Source organism: Muscardinus avellanarius (genome assembly GCF_963383645.1).
Source record: "Muscardinus avellanarius genome assembly, chromosome: 1".
Classification (NCBI taxonomy): Eukaryota; Metazoa; Chordata; class Mammalia; order Rodentia; family Gliridae; genus Muscardinus; species Muscardinus avellanarius.
Window position 1 is genome coordinate 41,036,276 of NC_137786.1, and position 19,138 is coordinate 41,055,413.

The following is a 19,138-nucleotide window of genomic DNA, read 5'->3' on the forward strand; positions in this document are numbered from 1 at the left end:
GTCAGCAAATCTCAATTTTTCCTTTTAAATTTTTTCTAAGAATATGATTTTTAAGTATTATTTTAGGACTACAGAGAACTGATCCCATAAAAGCTCATGAAGATGTTTTAATCCTTAACATATACTTTCTAGATCTAGCCAAATTCTATGTTGTGATTAAGTTTATAACATAAGGGAGAAAACTCCTAGAGATTAGAATGCTTTTAATGCAGAGAAGAGGTTTTAGGATAGAGCTTGCATAGGCTTTTGGCACTATTTTTTTTAAATATGAGGAAATTCTCTGACATTGTTTCCAAAAGAGCAGTTTATCTGTGAATGTTATGACTATTTCTCAATAAATTTCTAAATATTATTTGTAAATGAAACAGAACAGAGAAAATGGCTTTATCTTTCAAATCAACTCTTACATATAATACGATTTTTTCTGACACAAATTCATGTCATCTTCTGGAACCATTCATTCCTTCCCCAGCAAACACTTATTGAGGACTAATATGGTGATCTACACTGAGCTCCAGAATCCACCTTTAGGTCAGTGAGGAGGGGCTCTGGGTGAGATGGGAGAGGGAACCATTGAGGAAGCTTTCTATCATGGGCCCTGTTAAGAATTCTCTAGTTTTTTTTTTTTTTGCGGGTCTGGGGATGAATCCAGAGGCATTTGACCTCCGAGCTACACGCCCTGTCCAATTTTTTATTCTTTATTTTGAAACAGGGTCTGAGTTGCTAAGGGCCTCGCTAAATAGCTGAGGCTGTCCGCAAACCGCGATCCTTCGGTCTCAGCCTCCCAAATGCTGGGATTACAAGCGTTCACCACCACGCCCGGCTCTCTAGTTTTGTTTTAGTTTTTACTCTTGCTTTTTTTTTTTCCAGGGAAGTGGGATATTGTTAAAAAAAAATCCATTTTAAGGAAGTACTATGAAAATATTTGGGTTTTGAAAAATCACTTTGCTGGGGCAGAGAGAGAGAGGAGAGAGAGCGCGAGAGCTCACTGTCAGCAAGCAGGGGTGCACGAAGGGAGGGTGTGTGTGGAGCATTATAAGTTGGAAGGAAATGCTCCCTGCTTGAGCTAGGCGGGTGGGAGTGGAGACAGAGGAAAAGGATAGAACTGAAAGTCACTCAAGAAATCCACCAGTAGGCTCTGGTGCGGGAGGACTGTAAGGGTGGCTCCGAGGTGCGCATGGTTTAGGGGAGTTCTGGCAGGTGAAGTTTGAAGGTGAGTGTGGGCAAGGACTATCATGAGTCTGGATGCAGACCCCCTGGTGTTGTGGTACCTTTCAGGGATCAGAGAAGACTACAAAGTGGGAATTTCTTTGTTCTCATCTGGAACTGAGAAGAGAAACCTGGACCATAGTGAAATTTAAGAATCAAATCATATACACTGTGCTCACGGCAGTGGGGACGAATGACATAGCTTATAATTTGAGGCGAGATGGGCCAACCTTGAGAAACGTTATTATTTCATGATGGCATAAGAGAGAGGAAACTTGGAACCCAGTCTGAGGAAAAGCAGAGAGAAACTGGAAACCAAGAGAAAATAGTATCATTTTTTATTTTTTATTTTAGATTTTTGGTGCAATATAATTATATATCATGGTGAGATTCAAAGTGATTATTCATATATGCACACACCATTTTATGTTGTGACTCCCTCCTATCCCTGTCCTGCTACCTGCCTCCTCCCTTCATGTATATGCTAGTAACGTTGGTAGTGATACTTTATATGTGAAAATTATTTTATTTGGTCTGTGAGAAAAGAGTATCTTAAGAATTGATAAGTCAGGTGTAGTGGCACATGCTTGTAATCCCAGCATTCTGGAGGCTGAGACCAGAGGATCGCGTTTTGCGGATAGTCTCAGCTACTTAGTGAGGCCCTCTGCAACTCAGTGAGACCCAGTTTAAAAAAAAATAAAGAAAAAAATAGGGCAGGGGGTGTAGCTCAGAGATCAAATGCCCTTGGGTTCCATCCCCAGATACACACACACACACAAAAAAAAAAGAGAAGAATTGGTAAGAAGCCAACAGCATCAACTGTATCTGAGAAGTCAAGACTCAATAATGTCCACTGGGTATGGTGGTGCACACCTGTAATCCTAGTACTGGGGAGGCTAAGACAGGAGGATCGCAGGTTTTCAACACCAGCCTCAGAAAGTAGCAAGACTATCAGTAACCTAATGGGTTCTTATTTCAAAATAAAAATAAAATAGATCTGGTGTATAGCTCACAGGTAGAATGCCCCTGGGCTGAATCCCCAGTACCCACCTGCCACACACACAAAATAATAATAATGTCCACTGGGCTCAATGACACATAAGCTATTCACAGCTCTGGAAAGAGGTGAAGAGAGGAGATTTATTTATGAACTATGTTATTGGGTGCGATCAATTCTAAACTCCCTTTCATCTGTAAAGTGGTTCAAATTTGTGTCATGGAAAGAAACATTTTGAAGTTATTTTATAATAAGATCGTTACTTCACCTGCCCCCTTTAAAAATATTTTCTAAATTCAAGAAGATGTTTATTGGAAAAAAGTGCAAATTTCCCTAAGAATATTCATAACTTTTGAAACAAGACATTGGTCAAATGAAAATATTTATATCTTTATTTCATGTAATCGAAGTCTTTTCAGTTGGCTGCCTCCTGACCATCCTCTCCATGGTAATTTACACAGTGTTCAAATTGTAATCTCGAAACTGATTCTAACCATCTTCACTCTTTCCCTAATCTCAGAAATCAATGGGGGTATTAGAAATTCCAGGCACTAAACTAAATTACAGTTCTTTAGAAGTGAGAGATGCTTTCCTGGAGATCCATTTATCTGAGGCTTGGAAACGCCTAATAACCTTCTGGACGTAGTGGGAGATTGTTTGCCAGGGCTAAATGGCAGCTGCAGTCTATTCTTAGCTCAGTAACTGATTCGTGGGTTGATTTGCAACATAGCTCCCATCATGCTCTCTGCTATAATTTCCCTGCCTATAAAATGTGCTATACAGATCTCCCTGCAGAGTTCTGTGGATGGAGTCCTATCAGCAATAGTCATATGCAAATCATTACAACAATCCGAATCTTTCTTAAAACATAATTATCTATAATCCTCTTCTCCAGGTTGCATTCCTTTCAGGTGGCTGGGCTATAACTGCTCTCTGTGGCTGGTGCAAACTACTCCTAGAATTTCTGGTTCTCCAATTCAACCAGGTGTCCTTATAGGTAAATGATTGCTGTGTCTTCCCACTGAGCCATACTTGAATATCACAGCCTGAACTTGCTGTGTGAAAAGCAAGCCAATGATGGGAGCTGCCTTTCACTCCTCCATCTGTGCTGTGGCTAGTGGCCTTCAGAGAAACTGGGCTGAGCAGACAGAGGAAGGCTTGCATGATCTCTTTCTTCCTCTCAGTTGCTCAGAGATTCCTCCCAGCAGTGCTTGTCCATCCTCAGCGGCTTTTGCTCCCACGACTTGCAGAATGACCTCTTGCTTTTTGAGTTAACAGTCTGCCCTCAGAGTCAGTGTTGCTCTGCAGTGACACTTAATAACTCTGATCCCTGGGTCTCTCCCACATTTCTTATGGATGGACTATTCCAACATACTCTACTTGCTGACCTTGACACCTCTCCCAAAACCACTCTTGCTGGCTGCCTGTGCAAAGTCTCCAGCAGCTCATACTCCCTTCTTGGTAGTTTTAGGTGAATCTTTAACCAGTTGGTACCTCAAAATCACTCTTAAGTCATATCTGAGAGTTATTGTGAAAAGGGTTTTCCTGTGCTGTTGGTATGACTTTAATGGCTGCATTTTTTCAACAATAGCTCTTCTGAGCTAAACACTTAAACTCATCCTTGTTGGGCATGGTGGTGCATGACTATAATCCTAGTACTTGGTCTGGAACCTGACATTCTCCTGTCAGGTTCCAGACCAATCTCAGCAATTCAGCAAGATTCTCAGTGACCTAATGAGATTCTATTTCAAAATAAATATAAAGGGCAAAAAGGGTTGGGGGTGTACCTTGGAGGCAGAATGCCCCTGGCTCAATTTCCAATACCAGAGAGAGAGAGAGAGAAAGAGAGAGAGGGAGAGAGAGACAAAGAGAGAGAGAGAGAGAGAGAGAGAGAGAGAGAGAGAGAGAGAGAGAGGAGAGAGAAAGAGAGAAAGAGAGAGAGACAAAGAGAGAGAGAGAGAGAGAGAGAGAGAGAGAGAGAGAGAGAAAGAGAGAAAGAGAGGAGAAACTTCATTACCTGCTACATAATCACTCTGCTGGCTTCTTCTTTTATTGTGCCTTACCTGTGTCTTAAAATCGATTTACTTAGGGCATGATAAGCTTTGGAAATGGTTCACATGTGTCCACTAAGGATTTGTGTGCTGGAAGCTCGGTTCCCAGTTTGGTAGTGCTGACGGGTGGTGAACCTTGAAGAGGTAATTAGGTCGTGGAGTGAGTTCTTAAAGGGTGGATTGTCATAAGGGGGCAGCCATGTGCATGGTCCCTTGAGTGCATGGTTGTTTTCTTTTCTGCTTCTTACCTATGTTGTGATATAGGCAGGGAACCCTCACCAAACACTGAGCAGATAGGGCTATCCAATCTGAATAAACTTCCTTGCTTTATTAAGTACTCAGCTTCATGTATTTTATTAGAGCCAAAGAAATCAGACCAATACAGGGTGAATTTTCTTAACCATTACTATTCTCTCAAAGGCAGGGTCTAAACAACTTTGAGACAATGCCTCAACTCAATACAGAGGCATCTTGAAGTCTATCTCTTCAAAAGTACCTGCTGTACAGGTCATCTGGCAGCAATATGTGACACTGTGTAGGAATAGCCCTGGGTGTCTCCTGGCACATACAAGAAAGACAGCATGGCATGGTAGCTGTGAGCATGAGTTCTGTCATCACAATAGGCCATACTAAGATCCTGCTTCTTTTGCTTACTGACTGTGTAACTCTGTGCAAGTGACTCTGTGTTCCCCCATCCTAGTACCCTCCTCTATAAAATGAGGCTATGTTAACACTTATTTTGCATGGATGCCATAGGTTTCTGACCCAAAGCAAGCAATCCAACCAATATTTCAGATATTCATCTTCCTTGGCCTGTAGCCCTTCTAGCCCTTCAAGAAAACATTGGTTATCTGGAGGTGATAACAGGAACTGGATCTTCATCACAGCAAAGGAGAAAGGGTCTGGGAATCTAGGTGACATCCTTGTACTTTTTTTCTGGTCTTCATGGTGATGACTCTGTCTCCTACTCTTCTGCTGATATCCTAACTCAGGTCCAGGTATTGACTGGCCGTTTACTTGCCTTATTGTTTTCCCATGGAGCATACCAAATAATTTCACCTTCTCTGGGATCTTGCTGCATTCTGAGCATCCCTTGTCTCTTCCATTTACCTGGAAGAGGGTCCCACATGTCTTCTTCCTCCCTGATATCTTATAAGAACAGATGTTTCTTGTACTTCCTTCTGATCCTGCTTTTTTTCCACAGTGTTATCCTTGTGATTAATAAAGAACATTATATTAGCCGGGTGTGGTGGTGCAGGCTTGTAATCCCCGCGCTTGGGAGGCAGAGACAGGAGGATAGCGCAAGTTCGAAGCCAGCCTCCCTGGCTTAAGAGAACCTGTTTCCAAATAAAAATATAAAATAGGTCTGGGAGTGTAGCCCGGAGGCAGAAGGGTTTCTAGGAACCCCATTACCACCAAAAAAAAAAAATATATATTAGATTGGATATAGGTATAAGGGTGATATTAATTTATTGATAAAGAAGCCCAAAATGGGAAGTATTCCAAAATCCTATACTTTGAAAATTCTCTTCCCGGCCCAGAGGTATGGGTAGCATGGCCCCAACCCCCGGGTGGGTGGGCAGGTGTGGGCGGGGCACCCTTAGGTGACACCCCCCCACCCGGAAGAGCCCGGAGGTCTGGGCCACATGGCCCCAACCCAGGCAGGTAGGCGGGCGTGGGTGGGGCACCCTTAGGCAACCCCCCCTACCCAGAAAGAAAAAACATTTTCATCACTACTGAGTGCCAGATCCCACATCCTCCCCAAACCACACACACTCTCTTATTTAAAAAAAAAAAAAGTAAATGAGAAAAGAAAAATATTCGAGAGGGGTTAAGATGGCCGTGGCAGCAGCTAGAATATTGGAGATGCAGACAAAACATATCCATCTGAACTGGAACTTTTGGAAAAATTCCCCGCGAAGGACTGCTGCTTCTCTACATCGTTAAGAATCCTGGACATCACCTGTAAGGAGAGAGTATAGCGGAGACCTAGGAGGAAGGCGGTGGCGGCAGCAGTCACCGAGATGGCAGTGGAGACTTGGATTTGGGAGAGGCAGACATCTGATCCAATCCACCCTGATCCTCTGAAGAAATTACCCCAAAGGTCGAATGCTACTGTAGCGCCTGCTTAGAAACACTGGACATTATGTGGTATGGGAAAAGAGCTTGGGAAAGATTTGAAATGGTAGAGGCAGTCGCATTGGCAGCGGGAAGTACTCAGGGGAGGCAGAGATCTGACATAATACACCTGGAACTTTTGAAGAAATTACCTCAGAGGCAGAATACTACCACCACGCACCCTTGAGAACATGGGACAACCTGCTGGGTGAAGAGGATGCTAGGATTGGAGCCTGCCGAGGGGTTAGTTTGGTGCCAGGGCCAGCGAGGCCGGGATCAGAGCCTGTTGTAAGGCAAGGCCACTACTGAGGCCTTCGAGGCCAGAATCGGAGCCTGCTGAGGGGTTAGGCCAGGGCCGGGGCCATCGAGACCGGGATCGGAGCCTACTTTGAGGCAAGGCCAGTGCTGGGGCCTCAGAGGCCGGAATTAGAGCCTGCCGAGGGGTTATGCGAGTGCCGGGATCAGCGAGATCGGGATCAGAGCCTGCTGTGAGGCAAGGTCAGTGCTGGGGCCTCTGAGGTCAGGATTGGAGCCAGCTGATGTGTTAGGCCAGTGCCGGAGCCAGCGAGGCTAGGATCAGAGCCTGCCACGAGTCAAGGCCGGTGCTGTGGCCTCTGAGGCCAGGATCGGAGTCTGCTGAGGGGTTAGGCCAGTGCTGGGGCCATCAAGGCTGGGATCAGAGCCTGCTGTGAGAAAAGACTGGTGCTAGGGCCTTCAAGGCCTGGATTGGAGCCTGCCTTGAGATATGGCTGGTGCCGGGGCCTCAGAGGCCGGGATCAGAGCCTGCCGAGGGGTGAGGTCAGTGCCTGGGCCAACGAGGCCAGGACCATAGCCTACTATGAGGCCGCTACTGAGGCCTCCGAGGCAGGAATCGGCACCAGCCGAGGGGTTAGGCTGGTGCTGGGGCTAGCAAGGTCAGGACCAGAGCCTGCCGTGAGGCAAGACCGGTGCTGGGACCTACGAGGCCGGGATCGGACTCTGCCGAGAGGTAAGGCCAGTGCCAGGGACAGCAAGGCTGGGATGGGAAACAGCTGTAAGGCAAGGATGGAGCTGGGACTTGCGAGACCTGGATATGTGCCTGCCAAGGGGTTAGGCCAGTGCCAGGGTCAGCGAGGCCGGGATCGGAGCCTGTCATGAGGCTAGGCCAGTGCTGGGGCCTCTGAGGCCAGGAGAGGAGCCAGCCAAGGGGTTAGTTCGGTGCGGGGGCCAGTGAGGCCAGGATTGGGGCCTCCCATGAGGCAAGGCCAGTGCTGGAGCCAGCAGGTTGGGGTCAGAGTCCTCCAGGTGGCCAGGCCCCTACTGGGGCCATCAAGAGGGGGATTGGAACTTGCAATGCGGCATGCACACAGAAATAGTACAGAAAATAAAATCCAGATGCTTCCCCTAATTAGCAAGAACCAGAAGGAAAGGGGGTACAGGAGGAGGTCAAGTAGTAGAAAGGGCCCTATTGAAAAGCAATTAAGGTGACCAATCAGAGGGGAAGAGATGAGGGTGGATGGAATATCTTTAAAACTCATGAGGTATGTAAACAGTTATATCAAAGATAATCACCAATTAAGCATGGGATCGAGGGAAGGGGAGGGAATGGAATGGGGATTGAATGAGGGCTTATTAGATGATATGTGCTTGTATATCCTCTCAAGTCTTGTATTCCAAAGTGATGTATCATTAAAATATAATAATTAAAAAAAGAAAAGAAAAAAAGAAAAAAATTCTATTCCTTCTAAACTTGGTACTCCATTCCCATATTCCATACCAAATTTACAGGAAGATATTCTCATATATTATATCAAATTAATCAGGTCTCTGAATCATATCTGTTTCTCCATCCCTGTATTCTTCACATAAGACCAGGTAATCTTGGACATCAAGGGACAAGTCTTATAGATCCCCTGATACCCCAGGCCTTGATTCTATTACAGCATTGGGTTCATTCTCCTTCCATCTGGACAAAGGCAGAATCAGGAATAAATCTCCTGAGGCCTGAGCTCTACCAGTGGGGAAAGGAAATGATATCTCAGTTGCACACACGGGAGCTAAAGTCAAATTTGCTAGTGGCACAAACTGAAATCTGGATTCTAGCTCCTGCTAGGTCTTCCTCCCTTCCCTCTTTTCCAGTCTCTGGATTGAGACAAAGATGGTTGAACTAAGCTGGGTATGAGGTACAGGGTACTGACCATGGTTTCTGTGTTAACTGTGGGCTTTCTTTGTGGGCTGGCTAACAAGTCTCTTTAAATTTTTAGTGGTTTCTAACTTATGTCTCAAGTTTTTCATCTCTTGAAGACAAGAGGAGGGATTAAGGATGATCTTTATTACATTTCTCTTTTTTCATGATTATTCTAAATCTACCTGAGAAGTCTGTTTTGTTAGCAGTTACTGTCCTGGTCTCAAGATTAATAAGTATAGATTTGAAATCAGGGGAAGTACATTGCCCAGCTCTGCAATCCCTGCTTTTCCCCAAGTTCTGAGATTTATTCTTCCTTGCTCTTCCTCTTTGATTTATTTTTCAGTATGTTCAAAAGTATACATATGAAAACTCAAGTCAAACATAATTTTTTAGTACTCAGAAAAATGGGTACTTCACTTGGCTTCCTCATGAAGAATCATTCAGATCTGGAACAGAATTTGAAAGCCACTTGTCATTTAGCTCATTTGTGAAAGTTCAAGGGATTCTCTGTCAGACAAGTTTAATAGAGATTCTAAAAATACTGAAGAATTTTTTTTTGGGGGGAGAAATGACAGAGAAGTAAACTTGTAGCATTCCTGATCTCAACAATGCCACAAAAATGATGCAATGGCTTTTTCTTGCTTTTTGATATTTGGGCAAGAATTCTGTGGGTACCATGTATAGAGGAACTTCACTCATTCCATAGTTAATCTTAGGCCAAGTAATGGCCCTTATATTCTTAGTGAGAAAGTCACCTGATATTCATGATTTCACTTATTCTACTAGAACTTGAGGACTTAGTAAAGTATGTTTCTGATAAGCAAATATAGCCTGTACGTGGGAAGAATCCTAGAAGATACAAATTCAACACAGTGATCCAACTCTCCAATCTCTACCTTTATATCCAGAACCACAGAGATAGTCAGATGAAATATGTAGGTAAGTGTAAATGTATTTTGAAATACTATAAGAAAAAAATATTGCTGAGGTGGTAATGTTGCCAAACAATGTCTTAAAATACTCTTTTATGCACTTTTTTTGTCTTCTACATAGAGTCATCCAGTGCTCAAAGAATTATAAACAAAAATATGTGGTGCCATACACCTGCAATTCAGTACTTAAGAGGCTGAGACAAGAGGATTGCAGGTTCATGGTCAGCCTGAGCATCTCAGTAAGGTTCTCAGCAACTTAGTAAAACCCTGTTTCAAACTTTTAAAAAATGGGGATATAGCTCAGAGGTAAATGCCCCTGGGTTCATTTCTCAGTACAACAAAAACAAAAAAGAATCATGACTAAAAATAAGTAAGCTATATTTATTTGTTTTGTTTTGTTTTTGCTGTACTGAGGGTGGAACCCAGGGGCTTTTCTACCTCTGGGCTATACTCCCAGAACTATTTTTTATACTTTATTTGGAAACAGGGTCTCACTAAGTTGCTGAGAGCCTCACAAAGTAGCTGAGGCTGCCTTCAAACCTGTGAGATCCTCCTGTCTCAGCCTCCCAAGCTCTGGGATTATAAGCATGCACCACCATGCCTGGCAAGTAAGCTATATTTAAAACAAAAGAATAAAAAACAAGAAATAACTCTACACTGAGTTTTTATTTATTTAAGAACATACTTTTTAATGATTGGCTTTGATATGTTTGTAAATGTACATCATGTGCATTGGGGAATTTACCTCTTCACCCTCCCATCCCCCTCAGTTAGGTTGCCTTATTTGCTCATCTATAGTTTCTCCTTTTTTATCTAGAGTTCCTCTTATGACCCGTTTTCTCCATAGTTTCCACATATTAGGGAGAACTTATTTCTTAATTTTTGTGACTGGATAATTTCACTTAGCATAATGTTCTTCAGTTCCATCCATTTCCCTGTAAATGATGTAATTTTGTCTTCTTTATGGCTGAGTCAAATTCCACTGTGTACATATCCCATAGTTTTTTAATCCATTCATCTCTTGATGGACATCTTGGCTGGTTCCATAGTTTGACAATTGTGAATTATGCGACTATGAACATAGATATGCATGCATTAGTTTGGTAGTTTGGTGTCAATTCTTTTAGGTAGATACCCAGAAGTGGTATTGCTGGATTATACGCTAGGTTCTCCTGAGGATACTCCATACTGTTTTCCAAAGTTATTGCACTAATTTTCAATCTCACTAACAATGTATTAGAGTTTCCACTTCTCTATATCCTTGCCAGCATTTGTTGTTTGTTTTTAATGATTGCCATTTTAGTTGGGAGTTAGGTGAAATCTCAGGGTAGTTTTGATTTGCATCTCTCTGATTGCTCTCTGATGTTGAGCATTTTTATACATTTATTGGCCATTTGAATTTCTTCTTGTGTGAAGTGTCTATTTAGTTTATTTGACCATTTTTTGATTTTTTGTTTTCTTAGCATTTTCTTGAGTTATCTGAAACATGAGAAGGAAGGAAGGGGAGAAAATGGGGAGGGAATTGGGGAAGGGTTAACTGAGTGATGTGTGCATATATGCCTCTACCATCTTGTACTCCATTGAGATGTATGAGTAAAATGCAACAATAAAAACAATTTTAAAAAGAACATACCTTTTCATTTCCACTTGGGCAACATCAGAGGTTTTCTCGAGAAGGAGGCTCTCTTGTGTTCCTTTCTGGAGTGTAGAGCACCTCTTTAGTGCTGTCTGAATGTCACCTGGTGTAGCAGGGGGACAGTCACTTGTGCCTTTAATATTGTCAAGTGCAGGATACTTTTAAGCCAAACTGAGTATCAGTGAGCATGAGCAGTCTTAATACCCAGCAGATGATTATAATTTTATTTTCATTGTCATGATAGAAAAACAAAACTGATCATTTTAGATGAGACACCAACACACACACACATACACCACACACACACACACACACACACACACACACACACACACACACCAGGAAATAATCCAGAATAACTTGTTCAATGATAAACTCTTAAATACTCAGAAGATATTGAATTTTTATTATTTCACAGAACTAAGTGTTGATGGAATTATGGCTAAGCAATTAACATTGAATAACCATGAAGGATAGTTGTTGCTATTATTACTTCATACTGTAAGAAAAACATTGTCAGACATTAAAACTCATGCAAAAAAGTACATGTCTCCTCTAAACCCCGCCAATATACATCATCATCTTAAAAATAAGATATGATACTGATGTGTAAATGTTGAATAAGAAAATGTATATCCACAAAGAGAGATTTTGGGTTTTGTGGAGCCACAGCACACAAAAGTCAAAATAAAAACTTTTATAGAAACAAATCTATTTAGTCCAATGGATGAAGGATGCAAAACCATCAAGGTGGAGATCACAGTATTTCAAGCTAGTGTGGCTAGGGAAATGCTTTACTTAGTAGCAGGAAAAGCCAGTAGGCAGTAGTTACACCCATAGTCTGGTTTGGAGCACAATGCCTTTATGTAAGCAAACTGAAATCCCTCTTTGTGGACAATTTTGTACCAAAGCAAATGTGCGGTGGCACCGAGTCAGCATACTGCCCTCCCAGTGAAGGCTGGCAGGCAGCCAAGGCTCAGCCTGCCGAGAGAGAAAATTGAAAGGAAAATAAATAAATAAAAGAAAGCAGCTGCACAAGGTGAAGTCTGAGGGTAGAGGTGGAGACTCTTATGGGAAGAAAAGGCCAAGGTTTTGCTTGTGGGGCACCCTCGGAGCTGGATCCCCTGATGAAGTGTCCTAGTTTCACAAAAGTTTGGATCCTTTTTGTGGGGAAAAATACCTGTACACACAAGCTATTTCAGAGTGTAAGCAGTGAAGTGTGCTGTTAGGAGCGGGTACTGTCCGGTAGTCACAGTTTTGTGTTTAGTATCTATCAGTGGTTGGAGACATAGATCTCAAAGATGATGTCCTGATCTCCGGGTTGGGGTTAGTGATTACCCTAAATGAATACAGTCAGTAAAAATGTTTCATTCCAAGCAGGTACAGGACAAACGTGTCATTACTGCAGAAAGCTTTTCAGGATAAGAGCACAAAGAGATGCTGCTCAGTCTTCTGGCCACAGATTGGTACCCATGTCTTAATGAAATATATCTCGCTGTTTAACAGTTGGTCAAAGGGCTCCTTGCTAAAGAATTCAGAAGTCCATTTTTATCTGAAATATCTTACTTCACAAACTCATGAGGACCTGTCTCCAAAAATTACTATAATTCATTCAGTGGGCAAGTGTTGAGTTCTTATTCTGGGCTGTGTAACTTGTTAGAATTTCTTCGATTTTGGCATAGGCTATTATAATTATTATTTTTCTGACTGTGTCATATCTGGGGCCATCATGTCGCATAGCTATAGGTGACATTATTCATTTTGTAGTTTTATAAATGAAGCCTCACCTCTGGGGTTGTGCTATGCAAATACCTTGTTATTTTGATGAAGGAGACTAAATTCTTTGGGCAGCAGACTCAGTGTGCATTGCTTTGTGAAATTGTTTTTGGTAGAAGAAAAGATGCTTCACAAATTGTTGCTTATGGAAGCAGATTATTGTGTCATGATATTTACGATACTTATGGCGAATTTTATGTCCTCCACAGAATTGCCTCAGGTATCAGCAATGTTTGTTCAAGTTGTTTGATCTCTGAAAATTCAGCAGTAAGTGCTCTTTTGGGACAATATCATTCTTCTTATCATACTTCTCATCGGGAATATGAAAAGTTAAGATAATTGGAATATATTTTGTTATAATTTCTGCTTTTTTCCAAGGCAAATATTAATTGAATTTAAATCAAACATGAGTATAAGTGATATAGCTATGTAGATTCCTATCATTTACTTTAGCTGGAAATAAGAAACATCTTTGCTTTTGCTTAACTATGCATACAATCCAAACTGGCTTTATAGTAAATAAAACACAAGTGTTAGCTTCTTTATCATCATGAACCTGGCTAGAGTTCTTTATTTATGGTTTATTCCCATTAGAAATGATGAAACATGCTGGGCGTGCTGGCGCATGCTTGTAATCTCAGCATTTGGGAAGTTGAGACAGGAAGATCCTGGTTCGCAGACAGCCTCAACTTACTTAATGAGGCCCTCCGCAACTCAGTGAGACCCTGTTTCAAAATACAGAATAAAAAAGAGGGCTGGGGGGGGTGTAGCTAGGAGGTAGGCTGCCTCTGGGTCAATTCCAGGGGTACAATTCCCAGCACAACACACACATACAAAGAAATGATAAAACACATGAGGGGTCTCTGAATAGACCTGCATTCTAATGTTGACAAAGATCATTTGGAATAAGTGAGCCCCTTTGCCCTAGATTCTAAATTTACTTTTATATCCCATGATGATATTTTCATTTATCCTATGTGAATAAGATAGTAACAAAACTTATATATAATTAAAACTACATATACTTTTTACAGATTAAAGTTTATAATGTATTTAATTCCCATTGTTCCAAATGAGTATAACTGGAAATTATAAATGTAAACTACAGATACAAGCAAAAATTAATCAAAGACCCAATTTAAAGATGTATATATTGCTGAGCAAAGTGTTAGGCCTTTGGCTGGGACCTAAAAGATTATAAATAATAGTTCTTGTAGACTGGAGATGGATGGAGACAATTAGAAATGGTTGAAAATAGAAGTCCAGTGTTAGGTTATATGCTATTTAGGGTTGTTGTTACGTATTCCAGAAGAAGACATAAGGTGAGCAGAGAATGGGATGAAGGAAGAACTGGGACCATAGGAATGGTTGGAATCTGGCGTTCATGTTGCATAAAAAGATACCACTCCATCTCCACCATTACTGGGATGATCAAGTATCTAATAAGCTTCCTTTGTCTATCCCAAAGCCTACACACATGCTTTTCTCTCTACCTGAAAAGACTTCCCCTGCTCCTGCCCATTTTTCCTGGGTATTTCTGCTCATCCCCGAAGTCTTTAGTAAAATGTCCCACTTTTCACCTTGGTCACCCCTGCTCCAGAATAGAGCAAGTCTCTATTATATGTACACATGTAGGATGCCTTTTTCCTTTGTTGCATTTATTAAATCTGTATCCAGACATTTTCTACTTTAATTATACTTTGCTATTTTTCATCCAGTTAAAAAAAATAAAGATTCCAAAAAGTGCAAATAAGGTGTATTTTGTTCATTATCTAATACAGCACTTAACATGTGTTGGGCGCTTGATGCCGAATATGAATGAATATGAATGAATAAGTCAGGAATCACGAGTCACAGGGGAGTAAAGATGAGCACAGCTTGGTGTACGTTCTGAAGAATATACAGTGTGACAGAGAACAGCAAGCACTCATAAAGCAGTTAGGATCCTTAGGGCCAGCCTTTTCCAGAAAAGTTTTTAAAGGAAAGATATTCACCAAGAAGATTTATAGCATCCCTGACTTGTGAAGATCACTTTGTCCCACAATATATAATTCAAGACACTTAATATAAGCCAGAATGGTTCTACTACAAGATCTACTTGCAGATTTTAAAGAATGAAAGATGAATGTCTTTGACAGAATAAATGCACTTGGAGCACAGTGCCCTTAAAGTGAGCTACGACTGGATGGCACTATGGAGAGAGTGGAGAGATTAAAAATGCCCTTTGTTCCTCGATTTTTTTTATTTTGGTCCTTACCCATATGCAATTATTCTTTTCTTTTGTCTCTGGGATTATTGTTTAATGCTTCATTTTTCAGCTTGTTTGTTATATGGCAAGATTAACAACTATCACATAAAACCAGCAATTATATGCATTTACTATTTTATGAAGCAAAAGAGATGGCAATTAACAGGTTTTAGAACACTGGTGATTTTGCTATAAGACATTTTTTCTAATATTAATTAATCACTAAATGTAAGTTATCGTACTACTCAGCTGTACTGGTTTATAATTGTTGGATGAAAGATGTGATCATTAAGAAATGCACATAATATAAAATTTGATAAAGACATAAGAAATATATAACTAGCTTAAGCAAGACTAAATATTTTAATATAAAGTGAATGACAAAAACCAGTGTGTTCTCTTGTCTAAAAGAAAAATAAGGGCCTGGCTAAATGTTATCCATGATTGTAACATGAAATAAAGATTTGCGTAGGGAAGATAATCATACTGTACTGTTGACATCCACCAAAGACTTCATTCTTCTATTTTATCATTGCTAGAGACTTGCTTGCTGATGGATAAGCAAGATATAACAGCCTCAATATCTCTGCTACAAGTAATGGAGCTCAGTTATCAGATGTTCAACATGTGAGTCTTAGTTCGAGAGTCTCCCATAATAAAGAGATATTCAATTGAAGAAAATTCTCTGCTACCTTCTTCTCCTTCCCTGCCTCTTCCCCACTCTCCTTTTTTGTTTGTGGCACAAATAAATGGTTCCTCCTCTTTCTTTTAATCCATTTAAGTAAATATCTTATAATAAGGTGTATATAATGTAATATGTATAGTTGAATCATTTAGGGAGAGCAACACCGGACGAGTGTAGCTGCTTAAAGAAGTCACCAAAGAATAAGACTGCTTCAGCTGGGCGTGGAGGTGCACGCTTGTAATCCCAGTATTTGGGAGGCTAAGACAGGAGGATCCGGGTTCACAGACAACCTCAGCTACTACTTAGTGAGGCCCTTTGCAACTCAGTGAGACCCTGTTTCAAAATAAAAAATAAAAAACAGGGCTGGGGGTATAGCTCGAAGTTTGCCCCTGGGTTCCATCCCCAGTACCACACACACACAAAGAATAAGACTGCATGCATCTCTTTTTATGCTCTGCTACCGTATGTGACTTTCATCCACATGGTCTGTATATGGCTGCTGTACTTTTAAGTTAACACATCCTCACCCCAGGTAGAGGGCAGGAAAAAGAGAAGAGATTTTCCTCCATCACCTTTAATTAAGGAAGGGAGGCTCTATATAGGGACTGTTGACTCTGACTCCATGTGTTTTGGCTAGAACTGTGTCACAAAAGTCACAAAGCCACTTGCACTGCAAGATAGCCTGGGAACTTGAGAACTTTCTATTTATTCTGCTTAGGGAGAAAGACAAAAGAGAAAGGAGATTCAAATGAGGGTTGCTTAATCTGGTTTAATGGAGTTGACCACAACTCTGCTTTCAAATTCCAACCTTCCCTTAGTGAGATCCTCATAACAGAGATTGGTATTGAAAGTAGATAAGGCCTAATTGCTCTGGTTAGTCTTGCCTACAAACCATCCAACATTTAGTAGCAAAACTAGTAACCTTTTTATGTTCTTGTATTGTTGATCAGTGATTCAAACAGGGTACAGCGGGGAGAATCCCTCTGCTCCACAGCACTAGAGCTGGGGCTGATAGAATGAACAGTACATATGGCTAGAGGGGACCTTTCCCCAGCGGACTGGAGTCATTTCAAGGCTGCTTCTCTCAGATCAGGCTCTCAGGCTGGGATAACTTGATAGAGGGCTCCATTGGGGTTCTCACTCAGAACACCTGCCTTGGCCTACTCATTGGGCTTCTGTCCATATGGTGGCTGGATTCTGAATGAAAACACCACAAGATCAAGGATGCCAAGAGATCCAGGCAAAAGGTACATTGCCTTTTGTGACCTAGCCTTGGAGGTCACAGTCACAAGCCCACCCATATTCAAGAGAAGGGGACCGAGACTACTCTGATAGGGGGGAGGGCCAAAAGACTTGCAGTCATTTATAAAAACTGCCATGCTTACAATGATGGAATTGTTGAGGATAAATTTCTAGGCATGACCTTTCTTGAACTTTCTTTCCATCTTCCCTATTCCCCAAGTACACTAAAGAAAAGACTGTTCAACATTTTAGGAGCAAGGCTTCTTTCTCCAGAGCTTCTGAAGTGTGGGTGAGCTGCTCGTGCACTAGGGAGGAGAGAGCAGGCAGAGATGAGGCCCCCCAGGGCCAGGTCAGCAGGAAGGCACACTGTTAATACAACCCCATCTTCACAGATGGCTCTCTGGTAAAGATATTCTTGGGGTTTTCTACATATGAATTCTCTGAGTATAAAAATCACTTTTCTCTTTCCTTTGAGGTTTGGAATGCACGAACAATGTTTCTACCAAGGCATCCAGACCTGAACTCAGCTCACTGAAAAGACACAGTGAGGTGGGGACCGCAAAGCCTTCTCCTTGTGAAATGGAAAGCGGCATGCTGTAAATGGTCTTTAGCGCTCAGGAAAAGCATCGCAAATCTCTGAGTAAACCAGGTCCACGCAGAACAATTTTAGGCCTTAGATACCATTTCTGGTTTTGAGGACTCACTGGCATTATTCTGATAAGTAGCATTATTCTTTGTAGATAAGTATAAGGGAATTACATTCTTTGCTCTGACACTAGCTGCCACTGGGACTCTGCTGGAGGCTTCTTTTCTCATCTTATGAAATGGGAATACAATCCCCATCTTAAAGAGTGAGGATTAAATCCATATTCACCCTGGACACTCTTGTTTTCCCCAGCTCCTTTTCTCTGCCCCTTCCCTAATGATGGATAGTCTAAAGGTACCCGGAGGATGTCATTTCCTCTTGGAAACCATCTATAATGCCACCAATGGCTGGGTCAACCATCTCTGTGCTCCAAAGGAGAGTGCTGGGCTGCCCCTGTCCTATTTCCTAACATTTAGTAGCTCATTTCACAAAGTGCAGTAGGAAAATGAGTATGTGCCCTGGATCATCCTGAGGTCTAGAAATGCAGCCAGGATTCAAACTAGAGGGGTCTCTGACCTTGTGTTTAGTGTGCTCTAGTGGGCCAAAGAGATAATACATGAGAGTAAGAATAAAAGTAATTTTAGAGAGAGATAGGGCTGTAAGTAGCTAAAGATTATGGCAAGCTAGAGAAAAAAAAAACAGAAAACAAAAGGGGTTTCAGATAAATGAGAAGAGAGACCAGTGGAGTAGTGGAAGGAGATTTGGGAAGGGGAAAATGAGGCTTGAGGAGGGAAACAGATCAAATAATGTTATGCTTATATATGAAGGTATCATTACCAATCTCACTCACATGTACAGGGAGAGCAGAGGGTGGTGTGGAGGAGAATACACAAAATGATGTATGTGCATTATGAATATATTTGAATATATATATTTGAATCTCACTATGTTGTGTAATTAGAATACACCAACAAAAGTATACATGCAAAAAGAGCAGGGCAGTAAGGAGAGTAACTCTTGAGTAGAGCCCATTTTAAAAGGGCAGATGGGCCGGCCGTGGTGGCGCATGCTTGTAATCCCTGTGCTTGGGAGGCTGAGACAGGAGGATCACACAGGTTCAAAGCCAGCCTCAGCTACTTAGTGAGGCTCTCAGCTACTTAGTGAGACCCTGTTTCCAAATAAAATATAAAATGGATCTGGGAGTATAGCCCGGAGGTAGAAAGCCTCTGGTTTCCACCCCCAGTAACACCAAAATAATTAAAAAAATAAAAAAATAAAAGGGCAGATGGGAAAATTCCAGTTGACGGCAAGGCATTTGAACTGGGGATGGTGGCACATCCTGTAATTCCCACACTTAGAGGCTGAGACAGGGGGATCACAGGTTTGAGATGAGGCTCTGCAACTACTTAGTGAGATACTCAGCAACCTAGTGAGATCTTATGCCAAAATGAAATGTAAAAACAAACAAAACATCCCTCAAACAACCAAAAA